Genomic DNA, 14687 nt, shown 5'->3' with positions numbered 1-14687 from the left:
TACTTCAAAAAACGATGATGAGAATCAAAAAAACCTTCATATGGAGTTTGCTTTCAATATAGCAAAGCTAGCTATCTGGGCAAAAAACTACCCTTGCCTTGACAGCTGACGGTATGCTATCCAAAAATGGACAAACGGGACATAAAAGGAAGCAATTGCCAAACTTTGCCAAGGCAAGGGAAAAGTTATCTTAGAGTTTTACCTTTCCTCTTTATTGAGACAAAAAAGAAAAATGTTGTGGGATATTTGTGCACTGTGTGAAATTTTATTGTGTGATAGGTGTAATAAAAAGCTGAATTCCAATAACTAGGGAGGTGGGACTTATGGGGAAAAGAGAGGAAGTAGAAGGAGATAATCAAGGTGCAGGGAGATGCCAATGTGACCTGGAGAGAGTGAACATACAGAATAATAGAAAGGTAGAAAGGCACAAGCAAAATATAGATTAATATAAATGGGTTAATTTAAGTTATACTGGATAGTGGAACAAGCCTAAGCTAAGGCTGAGCTTTTCCCATGCCTTTATTTGTGAACTGACAGTCCAAAGAATAATTTATCTACATTTACATAGCAAGATATGAACATCTTGTCTGGAAAATGGATAAGTACTTGAACCTGAAAGAACTAGTATTTAACTTTCTTTTAATAATCAAGTTAGAAAAAAGAAAGGACTAACATTCACTAATACTGTACCTACCCATCATGTGCTAGTAACAGCAAAGTATATGCTATGCTATTGTGGCATATATGTTTTGATTTTACCTATATGCTGTGGGACACTGGTCTTGTATTATTTTAATAAAATGCTGATTGGCCAGTAGACAAGCAGGAAGTATAGGCGGGGTGACCAGACAGGAAGTACAGGCAGAACGATGAGAAAAGGAAAATTATGGAAAGAGGAAAGAGTCAGTCTACAGTTGTAATCCGGACACAGAGGAAGCAAAATGAGACTGCCTCACTGTTAAAAGGTACCAAGCCACGTGGCTGACACAGACAAGAATTATGGGTTAATGTAGGATGTAACAGTTAATAGAAGCCTGAGCTAATAGGCCAAACAGTTTATGATTAAAATGTAGACCTCTGTGTGTTTCTTTGGGATTGAACGGCTGCCAACCGGCTGGGACAGAAAGTTCAGTCAAACTTAACTACACCGCACTCCTTGTACTTTCTGTTCTCCATCTTGATTTCAGAGTAAAGCACATGGCCACCTTTGTTGAATTTGCCCTTTAGCAATTTTCATGTAAAATCAAATGAGAGATTTCTCACAGTTATCTGGGAAGAAGTCTACTCTGCCAAAGGAAACTGCGAAGCTTCCTCCAAAGTTAGCCCAATCCATCTCAATGGCTTGTTCGAAAGTAGCACCTCTTGGCACTACCCATGGCCAGGCCTATTTTCTTAATGCTAGCACCCAATGTCAGGCCCATGGCAGAGGCCATAAGCTCCAGGCCTTTGACTCCCATTTCCTCTAGGCCCATGTACTCAAGACTGTTGGCTCTCATGCTATTAAGACCCATGTACTCCATGTTGTTGGTCTCCATGCTCCAGGCCAGTGGCTATTCAGTCCATCACAGACCTATACACTCTAGGCTATGCCCCATGCCTGTGAGCACCAAGTTATCCATAAGCCCAATGGCAGGGCCCATACACTCAAATAGTTTGGCTCACACAGTCAATGGCATGGCTGCAGGACCGAGTGGCACAGAAACTTCGGTCAACACCTATAGGTCTTAGATCATAATTCCTACCTGAAGGTGGCCTAGGCCTGTGTCCATGGGCTCCATGCCAGCACCACCAATGTGGTCAATGTCAGGGCCCATCCGCTCCATCCCAGGGACCATGCAGGGACCTTGTCTCCAGCTACACCTCCTCCCTGCTTTGTAGTAATCTCATTATTCAGTGCATTTCTTGGGATTTCATTTATTTTGCCTATGTTCATTCCAGATCCAAATTGTCTCATGTTTTCCATACCACCAAAAAAGAGAGCTTCTATTCCTCCAATTTTATTTATTCCAAATCCTATGTCTTCCATTCCCATTCCTGAAGGCCCTAGGTTTCCCATTCTAATGCCTTTATTCAGGTGGTTGGCATCACTAGGCTTCCCTCCATGTCCTAGCTCATGCTGATACCAATGAGTCCATGGGGAAGTTGCTAAGGACATTCAGGAGGAGAAAAAAAATTCTCCCTTTGTTAAGGCCCTCTCATTCATTTTGACATACACTGGTCTACCAAATTACACAGCTTCAGTGGCTTGCACAAAAGTCGTAGTGCCTATTCCACAACTTTGCCCATCTTAATCTTCCAGAATGTCTGCTCAGACCACCCCACCAGCCATACTAAACATTTCAGTTTTGTCCAGCCAGCTTTATCATCCAGATTTGCTACAAATGCTCTGCTTCCAAGTCTTCCATCTTGTAATGCATGGATCATCTTTTGTGGGATGTTAGGATAATTTAGGATATCTACCCCACCAGTCTTAGCTATGGCCTTTCGCATTGCTCTGCTTGTTTGACTGTCAGTTGTTTTCCACTAAGACTGTGCTTCTTTAGAACTTCATCAATCTTTTCATGCTCTCTTTCATCTTGAATTCAACAACAGACATTCCCTTGACTTCCTTCAGTGTCCATTAAGAGTTCCATGTATGTTACCTCACCAAGCTTTTCTTTAACCAGGTCTTTAAGTGACTGCCATTTCACATCCACAGGTATGTTGGTAATAAAGGTTCTGTATCTTTTAGTTGGATTAGTACATGGCTCAAAGTGATTGTCTCCTCTTTTTATGTCTTTCTCCTTGCTATTCTCATTCTGAGTAGGTCTTAGAGCTGGAGCCTTTGGGCCTGGAGCTCCATTGCCGCTCAGCAAGCAGGTGCACTGATCTCTTCCTCCATTTTGGGCTCTGTTGCTGCTACTTGGGCCTCTGCATTGACCCCTGCCACCTTTTTCTGTGAGGGCTTGGGCTGTGTGGAGGTGCTCCTTGCATGCTCATTTGACCCCACATTTCATTTTTTTATTTTTGTAATATCTTTTATAGTAAGATAACAATAACCCAAAAGAGGGTTATGAAAACCTGTTCTGTACCTTAAGAGAATCATGGGTGAAATAACCTAGAATTTATGACAGGAGTCTGAAGTGGAGGTGGCTCATGTCCCAAATAGAACAGCTAGCTGTGGGTTCTATTGTTTCAAAGAGCTATATTAGAGGACAGCCGATGCCCCTGAAGAACTCATTACCTACTTTGCGGTGGCAGGATATCTCAATGCTTTATAGGGTCACAAAAATAATCTGGTCTTTGAATAGACAGCAGTATAAACTGAGTTTGAGATTGTATTTTCTATTTGTGATCTATGCTCAGGACTTCAAGATTTTAGTCAATAGGATGAAATATGACTTAAAATGAAACATCATGATGAAAATATTCAAAAGTGCAATCTTACTAATAATTGTTTCATGACATGGATCTCTAAAGAGGGCAATGTGCAAAGTACAGATATGCAAGAATAAAATAGCCCTAGATTTATATGCTTATAATTACAAAGGAAAAGAAAAGAACACGATGCAACAGAGAGCAAATAAAATAATTTGTATAATTACACCAATTATTCAAATAAACATCAATTATTCAGATAAATATCTATCATCTGAATTCTGTCAGAATAAAAATGTTATACTATTGTGAAAATCAAAAATAAATTATCTCATGCATTGCCATACATAAAATGAAATGAAGATAAAACAGGGATAATCAAAACTATAATTACAAACATACTAAGAAATCAAGTTAAAAATAAAATTAGGGTTGAAAATATTAATGTCAAGTAAATGAATGAGGTATAGTAATAAAACCTTAAAAAGGAAAAAAAATAGATCATGGCCAAAGCTTTGTTCACTAAGGAGACAGAGCAGTTGTGTAAATTCATTGTCAAAAATCTCATCAGAGAAACACACACCAAACCAAGCAAACAAACTATAAATACAAGGAAACTGACAAAGCTCAATGGTAATTTAGCTGGTGATAAACAGCTGTATGAATTTCAAATGTCAAATACGTCAAAAGTTGGAAGCAATATGCAGTAATGAAGAATATAATCGAGAAATCCAATTTAGTACAAACATGATATGATGAAGTCCCCGGAGTGAATGTATTTCTTTTACTTTGCAAACTGTTGAGAGGCAATGTACCCTTCCCCTATTTTTCTGGACTATCTGTGAAAATCGATTACATATTTAGCCACAGAGGAAATCTCAATAAAATACATCCCAAATAGAGATTTTTTATTTTTATTTTTATTTTATTTTATTTTGTTTTTTCTATAGCTTTCTATATAGCTTTCGAACCTGTCCAGGAACTAACTCTTGCAAACCATGCTGGCTTCAAACTCACAGAGATATGCCTGCCTCTACCTGCTACATTCTCTGACTATATTTAATTAAACAAGAAATGAGGAATACAAGGTCCAGAAGGATGATTATATGGAAATGAACTTTCTCCTCTAAACAGTACTGGATCAGTAAAGAAATTAAATTAAAATTATATAGTATATCAAGTATTTGGAAAATAATGAAGAAATGATCATTTGGTATAAAGGACTGTGGATTGGTTAAAACTATATTATACAGCATTTCATTATTTCTCTTATTGTTTGAAAATACTACGAGGGCTGAGAAGCAGCTCAGTGATAGAATGCTTTCTTGGCATGCATGGGTCCTTGGCACCACAATCAACAAACAAACAAATAAGCAAAAAGTAAATGAACTTCATTTTCAAATTGAGGAATTTGGAGAGAAAATGTTGTGAACAAAGGGAGAAAAACTGGAAGAAATACAGTTGTAACCTATTTGTAATGGTTTTATTTTTTAAATATGTGTACAAGTGTCTATCTGTGCCTGCGTATGTGCAGGTGGTGTGTGCCCTGGACCCCTGGAGGCATCTATACACTCTGGTTCTTATAATATTTCTACCCCCTCTTCTACAATGATCCCTGAGACTTGTGCAATTTAGGGTTGAGCATTCTGCAGTCTCATATTCTCTATAATTGTGGGTCTCTGTGTTAATTGCCATCTACTACAAAAAGAGACCTCTTTGAAAGGAGTTGAGAGATTTGCTAATCTATGGGTATAACATTAGGTCTTTAGGAGTTGGTTTAATATCATAACTATCTAGCAGAATAATTTCAATAGGTTTTCCCCTATGACCTATGACTTATTTAAATAGGTGTGAGTTTAACATGTGAAAAACTATTAAATCAGATAAGAAAGTGATTGGTTACTCATATGATAGTAGTGCCACTATTGTTCCAGTGGGTTTGTCTTGACAGGCTGGCAATTATTGTAGCTCACAGCGTTTACAGGTATGTGAGACTTGTGATTACATTTCTCTTCTGTTACAGTGCATAGGACTTTCCAGCACTGTGAAAGCTGTCCTTATGGATGAGGCTTCCAAGTCAGTATCAGCTTCATTTCTTCATAGGACTGGAGTATGTCGTGCATTCATCAGCAGGGTCATGCTGTTAGTTTCAGAGGATGGCTAGAAGCATTGAAAATAGTCCCTTGTTTGGGGGAGGGGTATATGAGATTTCACTGGACAACAAACCCTAAAGAGATAACCTATTCTTGGTGCTGGGCTTTCTATTTGCTTGCTTGTGATGTCTAGTAGTGCATTGTCCCATTATAGAAAAACTCAATTTAAATTCTTCTTATACACATGTAAGCATATATTTTAGGAAGCTTCTATAGTAGAATGTTTCCATATAACTTTTTGAAACGTCTTTAGTGTTAGCTATCCCTCCCTGTATTGCTTTTTCTATTCTGTGTTCCCATTCCCCACCCCATTTGACTTGTCTGTTCATTATTCCTCTCCAACATTTTATATCACTATGTTCTATATTCTATCTCCCCACCCTTAAAAACACCCTCCATGACCCCTAGTTAAGTTCCCTCACTCTTGGGTTATTCCAAATAGAACACACATATCTGAAGATTATAAGCTAATATTCACAAATGAGAGAAAACATTCAGTGTTTGTTTTTCTGGATCTGAGCTCCCTTACTAAGAACAATTGCTTCCAGTATTATCATTTAGCTGAGGATTTCATAATTTTGTTACTATTCTGTTATATAAATTTATCATATTTTTGTTATTCTTTCATGAGTTGATAAACATCAAGGCTGTTTTCATTTCCTGATTATTGTAACTAGAGCAGCAATGAACATGGGTGATCAGGTTAGACCATGAAAAGTGAAGATGCATGGGATTGCATAAATATGGAAAACCAAAATCTTTATTTATAAGAGAAACAGCAAGTTAGAAATGGGAAAAATTATTAGTGACAGAAAAAGAGAATGAGTATAAAATGTGGAATAGTTCAAAAAAGACAAATTATCTCAAATATTATCCAAAGGCATAAAATAATATTTGTTTATTGAAAGAAAAACATCATATTCCTGGAAGGGAAGTCTAATATTTTAAAAGTACCAACTTATCCTAATAATATATAGATGTCATGCAATTTTAATATGAATTATACTTAGCAAAAATTCAAATTATAATGGAATACCAAGCGACTTAAAAAAATACAAGAAAATTTTGAAAAAGAATAATGACTAGGAAAAAATGTTCTTTCTTATCTCTTTCTGCCTAGTTCTTTAAGGTAAGGTTTTTGTGAATCTAGTTAATCCTGGCTAGGCTGGAAGTCGGGAAGCCTTAGTGATCTTCTTGTATCCAACTTCTAACAACTTGGATTACATGTGTGCAGGGAACGCCTGGCTTGTTACGTGTGTGCTGGCATCTGAACTCTGGTCCTCATGTTGGATAGCATGTGTTCTTAGCTACTGAGCTATGTCTTCTATGTATAACACCATTTATTACAACTTCGTATTCGAAAAGAGCTAAAGCATTGGTTTCCTGTTACTGTTGCAAGAAATTCCTACATGATCTGGGGGCTAAGGATAATTGCAATGCATTCTCTCTCTCGGGCTCTGGAAGCCAGCAGTCGGAAGGAAAGGTGTGCCGGGACACCTGGGCCTCTCTCTTCCTTGTGTCTTCCAGCCCCTGGCAGCAGTCTACTCTGCCTGAGGTTGCGTCACTGCAGTTTCTGCCGATGCAGTCATGCCTATTTCCTCCTCTGAGTCTTAACTGACGCTGTCTTCTCTCACAAGGACACTGGTGATGGGACAGATACCACACCAGTAATCCTGGGCCATTTCCTCCTGTCCACTTCCTTAATTGAATCACATTTGCAAAGGCCCTTTGACCAAGTGAGGTCAATTATGCAGAGTCCAACATTAATGCTCACACATCTCTAGCGAGGAGGCTTTTCTTCAGCCTACTGTAGTCATAATGATCAGGACATTGTGCTTGAGTGGAAGACAAATAGATTAGTGGATAGAGAGTCCTGAAAGAGACCCAAACACAAATGTGTACAAGGTTTAAGGAATGCTTCGATTTCAATTTTTTTTCCAAAAGTCACTCTATTTGATAATTTTTTAATAGAAGAAAATAGAGATTCCTGTAACTTGATCAAATGAAAGTAAGACCAAGGTATATCAACTTGCAACTGTAGAAGAAAAATGAACTTGAATTCTGAGACAATAGTAATATAAACAGTAGAAGAAAACAAATGTGGTTATAGTAACATAAATATGAGAGACTAACATTTCACAAATACCTCCTAAACATTAAGAGTCTAACATCCAGTAGCAATTATTTATCTTTTTATTTTATAATTTATTTAATATAATACTTTTATTAGTCTATTGAAAATTTTGTAAAATGAATTTTGATCATATTCCCTCCATGTCTCCTAACTTCTTACAAATCCATCTCCTGCAACCCTTTCCAACTTCATATCCTCTTTTTCTTTCTAAATAACCCACAGAGTTCGATTTGTGCTGTCTATTTGCTCCTGGGTGGATGCTGTCCAGCGGAGTGGGGTTGACTTACCAAGGGCTATATCCTTACAGGAAATTGACTCTCATTCTCTCAAAAACCCTTATTGTCATCTATTTGTCAATAGCTCCTCAGCTAGGCATGGAGCTTGTGAGCCTCTCCGGGACTTTACCTTTCTCCTTCCTGATCCTTCTGTTTTGTGTTAAAATGAACATTACTGTATGACAAAAAGTAAAATGAATAACATTTGAAGGGGGAAATTTTGTGTATTTTAGTGTTCCATAAACGTAGGTTGGAGTCCTGGCTATCACGGTATTGAATATTTATGAGGCTCACTTTCTCATCTGTGTAGAGGAAGCAGCATTTTCTTCTGTGGGCTGAAGCAATCTATGTCTACATTTCTTTTTGTAATGGAGAGTACTAAGTTCAGCACACTATTATGGAGAATGAGAGGGGCATGAGGTCACAGGTCTCGTGGTTGACCTGTGAAGGAAGAGTGATCCATCTCTATTGTTTGGATGTTCACCGATCATTCACCAAAGCTTTGATATTGGGAGCTTGTTTCTCAGTATGGTATATTAAATGGTAGGTACCTTTAACAAGTGGGCCCTATTGAGAGGATATTAGGTTATTAGGTCATTGGAGGAAAACTTCATGAAAAAGATTAATGTGATTCCTTTGGGACCCTTTTTAGTTCTTGAAAGTGAATAATTATAAAAAGAGGAAAGGGGGGGGCTGGAGAGATGGCTCAGAGGTTAAGAGTATTGCCTGTTCTTCCAAAGGTCCTGAGTTCAATTCCCAGCAACCACATGGTGGCTCACAACCATCTGTAATGAGGTCTGGTGCCTTCTGGCCTGCAGGCATACACACAGACAGAATATTGTATACATAATAAATAAATAAATAAATAGATAAATAAATAAATAAATATTTTTTTTAAAAAAAGAGGAACGGTTTCTCCTCTCACTCTCTGGTTGGCTGTCTTGCTACATGGTGTTCTCCCTGTCATACACAGGCATCTGACCTGGTGATGGTGTCTTCTCAGAAGTCCCCATTGGAGTCAGTGCTTACTCCACATCCTTGAGGGAGATGAGTGCAAATACCAAATTCGCACAGTGAGTTAAACGCAGTTATCTTGCACAGTATCCAGCTTTATGTATTTTGTTATAGCATTGGTAAATGGACCAAAATACACTCACAAATAAAAAAAAAAAAAACCCTGAGAATATATGAATCCACATTGGAGAATAGAAACACAGAGTTAAGAGACTGACTTGAAGCCCCACCTCAACTCCCTACAGACTACTGAGATCACCATGTCAGTTATATCTACTTCCAGCTAGCATGAGGATAAGAGCATGCGTCCTTTTAAAATGAGTGCTCCTAAGTTTATTGTCTAGCCCCAATGCCTTGTGAGGTTTTATACATTTCTTCCCCTTTCATTTCCTAGGTTCTGGACTTATTTTGCAGAAAATAAGATATATTTTCTGAATTCTACTAGTAAGGGATTATGGAAATTACTTAAAAGGCTTAGGTTAAGAGGCCTTTGAATTACAAAAGCACAATTTCTCAAGCCAGTATCCATCATTTAGGACATATTCAAGCTCCAGGAGATTATCATAGCCCTAACTTTGACAATTCCCATCACTGACTTGAATAGTAAATTAGCTTTACTGATAAAGGCCAGAATTAAAGAGGGAGGAATTTTCTAATTTCAGAAAGAATCCACGGCCTAAAAAAGAAGATCGTACTGTCTTTTCAGTGTTGCACAGCTTACCAGTGCCAACTGGTGACAACCCTTATGCTTTTAACTCCTGATCCGAGTTTGTGCCCGTGCTCATGTTCCCACTGCTTGGTAGAAAGCCTTTGTGACAAGAGACTACTCCTGACTGCCCCAGATGGTCTTTTGTCCCAATCGCACATCAACTTGAAAAGTTATTTTTCTTCTTTGAAGGTGGATAAAAGTACTGGACTTGTATTATCTTCCCTAACACATAACTTCAGTTTGCGCAGACAGGTACAATGAAGCCTACAGTCACTAAAGAATTCTTGTAGAACTGACTGAAGAAACTACTGGATTAAATTGCTGTTTCTGTCTAATATGCTGGTGTGCAGGGTCTGGGCTGGGGAAAGAATGTCCTTGCAAAGGTGTTCTATTTAAAATTTACTCTAAATCTGATGGGGAATAACCAACGTGTTTCTGGACACATCATGCACCTACCTGTTCTAACGGAAGGTTAACACTGTGAGTATTTATTCTTCACATATTGTGGTGGTTTGAAAGAAACTAGCCCCCAAAGGGAGTGACAAGGTGGGCAGTAGGTGTGGCCTTGTTGGAAGAAGTGTGTCACTACAGAGGTAAGCTTTGAGGTCTCATATGTACTCACACTTCACTCAGTATGACACAGAGATCACTTCCTGTTGCCTGCAAGGTATTGGACTTGCAGCTGCTTCTTTCGCACCACATCTGCCTGTATACTCCTATGTCCCACCATGATAATGACAACAGACTGAATCTCTGAACTGTAAGAGAACCATCCCAATTAAATGGTTTTCCTTATAAGCGTTGCTGTGATCGTGTTGTCTCTTCACAGAAGTAGAAACCCTGAGACACATATTATTGATAAAAATTATGAAATTAAAGCATACTGTAAAACAACCAGACAATTTCTGTCAATAAAACCTCTCTATTAAAATGTCAATCCAGACCAGTGGTTCTTAACCTATGAGTAGCAACCCCTTTGGGGGTTGTATATCAACTATCCTACATATCAAATATTTACATGAAGATTCATAACAGTAGCAAAATTACAGTTATCAAGTAGCAACATAAACAATTTTATCAATAAATTTATTTTAAAAAGAAATAATTTTATGATTGTGGGTCACCACAACACGCGGAAATGTACTAAAAGGTCACAGCATTAGAAGGTTGAGAAACACTGATATAGACTCCATTTTATAGAAGTTTTTACTTTCTACAGTTCAGTGGGCAAGCCCTCACCCCTTCTAACTATTTATTTATGTATTTAGAGCTAGATTCTCAGTACATTATTTTTCCTCAAACAAAAAAATTTCAATCATGATCAGGGCTTGGGTCTAAGCAAACTTACATTATGGAAACCTAAGTTTGAGTCTAGGTTTGAGGTGGAGATAAAAGTCCTTGTGCTCAGATTGCAGAAGCTTTAAGCATAAAGTGTTGACAGGGAAGGCAGCGAGAGAAGCTAACCCAGTGTGTGCTGACTGTAAGATACACTGTAGGGCTTGCTACCACTGGGTAACACTAGGAGGCAGAGGAGAGCACACCTCAAGTGTTGTCCTTCCTAGAGAGGAGAGTCAAGGTAATCATCCACCAAGTCTCTCTCCTCATTGGCTGGAATATGCTTCTGAAGGTATGAACTTTCCAGTCTTTCAGGCCTGCTTGTCAAGAGCAAAGAGAAAGCCCCAAGGGAACGATTGGCTGTTGCATGCAGAAGGTCACCATGACTGGGGCACCAACACCATATGCCAAAACAGCCTTATGGGAAATAAACTCACATCTTAATTTCAACAACTTTATTTCATAAATAGGCCAGGCTTCTACTGTGGCCTCACAAAATAATTTAGGCATACATTCTTAAGCACAGTAAGAAAGTAAGTTCATTTATTGACTAGAATTTAATTCGGAGGAGAAATTCAGGTTTTCATTATGATTCTAATTTTTATTATTGTTAATTACTTGAAAATATTGAGAATGGTTGGATCCTGAGCCAGAAGATAAAGACCCGTGAAGTTCACTCCAATTTTGACACTTAAGCCCGCATCATCTTGTTGGCAGGAAATGAGGTTCCTACCCACATTTGCTTCTCAAACTGACAAATAATTAGAGCTGACAGAGAAATATAAATGAAAATATTCAGTATGTTTGCGTTGAGAGTAAAAAAGAAAACACCGTAGTTGTACTTTTTGTAAAAATCCATGCAAAGGCAACAGAGACAGTCCCTTTCTCCAGTGCTCCCTGGCATGCCCACTATTCTTTTCCTTCAAGTTTTACCTTTTCAGAGACTGACTCAAATATAGGAACATTGCAATCAGTTCTATTATGCCTTGAGTATAATAGAACCTTTCACTGGCACTGATTCTTTTCTCTTAAGAAAGTCCCATTTTATTTTATTTCTTTTTTATTTTGAAGTTCTGTTTTTTGAAAATTTCATATGTTTACTTACATCCTCCATACCCCTTCTCCAACTCCTCCCATATCCTTCTATTTCCTCTAAAATTATTGACCTACTATTGTTATTCTCTCTCTTTCTCTCTTTCTGTCTGTCTCTGTCTCTGTCTCTGTCTCTCTCTCTCTCTCTCTCTCTCTCTCTCTCTCTCTCTCTCTCTGTGTGTGTGTGTAGCTCTGTGGGATTTCCTCCATGTGCACTGGCATGTAAACTGTTGGCATAGTGCAGTTCTTCTTTAGGCAACCATATTGTCAGGATTTCTTGAGTGCAACTCCCATGTCATACATAGGAGATATGGTCTTGAAGCCGATGTCCTTGTCCTCTTATAATCCTAACCCCCATAATGTTCCATGAGCCATGGGATTATGGTTGTGTTGTAGATATATCAACTGGGTCTAGAAACCATATGGTCAGCGGTTCTCTGCATCTTGACAGTGTGTCTTTGTGTAATTCTGTCCATCTACTTCAAAGGAAGCTTCTTGGTTGAAGGGAGAGCTCATTGATCTGTGGATATGAGGATAAATATTTAGATTGAAGTTGGAAATTATAGAGGTTAGAAAAAAATGGCTTAGTAGGCTCTCCTCTAGGGTTACACTAGTCATGGGTAGTTGACTAGGTTTATAATAGCAAACATTAATTTTTTCCTATTGAGCAAACCTTAAGTACAATTAAACAGTTTCTGTTTACCTCATGATAAAAGTGCCTTTATTGTACCTTGCATTTTGTCAGGCTGGTATTAGTGTGGCTCATAGTCTTTCCAACTGGATATGACTGTGAGTCGCTTTTCTCCTTTGTCAGCTTACCTAGCACCTTCAGATACTATGAGAGCTAATCCCCAGGGAAGTGGGCTTCTAGATTCGTGGAGGCATTGCCTGCTTGTGCTCAACAAGAGGAAAGTCATACCTGGTACTGGAAACCTAACCAACTATGCAGAACTAGTGAAGTCATGGATCTTGGAGAAGAACATCTAAGCGTCACTTTACTAAACTGGCATAATCCCTAACTCCATCCTAAACGTTTATCCTTGTGCCCACAGATAACTGTAATTCTTGCACCTCATCAAGAATACTTCTGTTTACAACAGGTGGAGAATATTACAAACCACAACAAGGGTTGTAGACAGTCCCAGTGGGCATCTGCAATACAGCTCCCACATCCAAGTCTCAGGGATCATTGTGGAAGAGGAGGCAGGAGGATTGCAAGAGCTGGAGGAGAAAGGAGTTTGCCACAAGATTCCATCTTCTTGTAGCATCAGAAACTAAATCCATAAAGTCTCCCCAACATTGCTGAGTAAACATAAGCTGGACAAGGAAAACAATAATAGACATCCTAGTGCAGAAGGCATAAAGCTCAGGAGACCTCAACTGTACACTAAGAACTACAGGCAACTAAGGAATGGTGAGAATGGAAAAAAAAAGTCTTTCCCAGGGAAGAACACTCCAATTGGTTATCCATTTCAGGATGGTCAGTTTTGAAAGCATACATAAAGTAACATTATATAGACTAAGTTGTACTTTATGTATGTAGGAATATACACACAACATACATAAAGGAGCATTATATAGACTGACTAAGTTACACTTAATGTATTTAGGAATATACAAGCAACATACATAAAGGAACATTATATAGACTGAGTAATTCATACTTAATGTATTTATGAATATACACATATATAATAATAATATAAATATGGATTAGAAAGAGAGCAAGGAGGGATATGTGGGAGGGTTTCAAGGGAGAAAGGGGAAGGGGGAGTGATGCAATTGTATTATAATCTCTAAAACTAAAATAAATAACTTAAAAATCATTTCTTAAGTCTGGACTTGCTCCTACATTACTAAAACTGTAACCATGTGTGTCTTGTGGCTATCCGAGGCCTTATCTTTTTTCCAAAAGGTTTCATATCCTAGTTTCTGTTGAAGGGATGAACGCAGCAATGTTATTTATGGGTAATTACAAAATCACCTTGCTATGTTTGATTTAATGGAGAAACTTCAATCATGGTTTAGAGCTCATCCCAGGAAGCCAATTATGCTGATAGTATTTAATGATTTATTGACTCAACTCTTCCTGCTTTTTGACTGGAAGTTGGTGGTGATGATTTTATGTTTCAAAAGGATGGAAGGCAAAATGGTGATGCGTGGTAGATGCTCTAACTCAGCCATGGAACCCTGTCCTTGTGTTTTTCTGCCAGTGCATGTAGATCAGAAGGGGCTCAGATATCATCAGTGGGTTCTTTAGGGGGTCTTTAGCGGAGAATCTACAGGAGATATGTGTGGTGTACCTGAAGGAGACAGGAACCCTTGGAATGACTGAGTGATGAACTTCTTGTGTAACTGCACAAAGTGAACTTTTGATATTGCTTGAGTATAGACTGAGTTAGAATGTTAAATTTATTTTTCAACTAAGCCAATAGTACACTATTTTTAAGTCTTTGCTGTAATTCAGATATGGCTTACTTTGGGTCAAGTTCATTAGAATCGCATGTGTGATTGTGTAAGTGTATATATCTACACAACAGGCATCCTTCTCAAGACAAAGAACATTTTCTTTGCCCTAGAAACTTCCTTCTCAGTATTTCCAGACAGCTCCTCCCCCA

General features: G+C 38.3%; 1 pseudogene; it reads right to left on the bottom strand.

Moving 5' to 3' along the window:
• Positions 1–1128: 1128 nt before the first annotated feature.
• LOC119815183 overlaps positions 1129–14687 on the bottom strand; it is a 40215-nt pseudogene continuing 26656 nt past the window's right edge.

This window comes from Arvicola amphibius, chromosome 5, assembly GCF_903992535.2.
Source record: "Arvicola amphibius chromosome 5, mArvAmp1.2, whole genome shotgun sequence".
In the NCBI taxonomy this organism is placed as follows: Eukaryota; Metazoa; Chordata; class Mammalia; order Rodentia; family Cricetidae; genus Arvicola; species Arvicola amphibius.
Note: the sequence above shows the minus strand (reverse complement) of the source record. Positions and strands in the feature narration are given on the sequence as shown.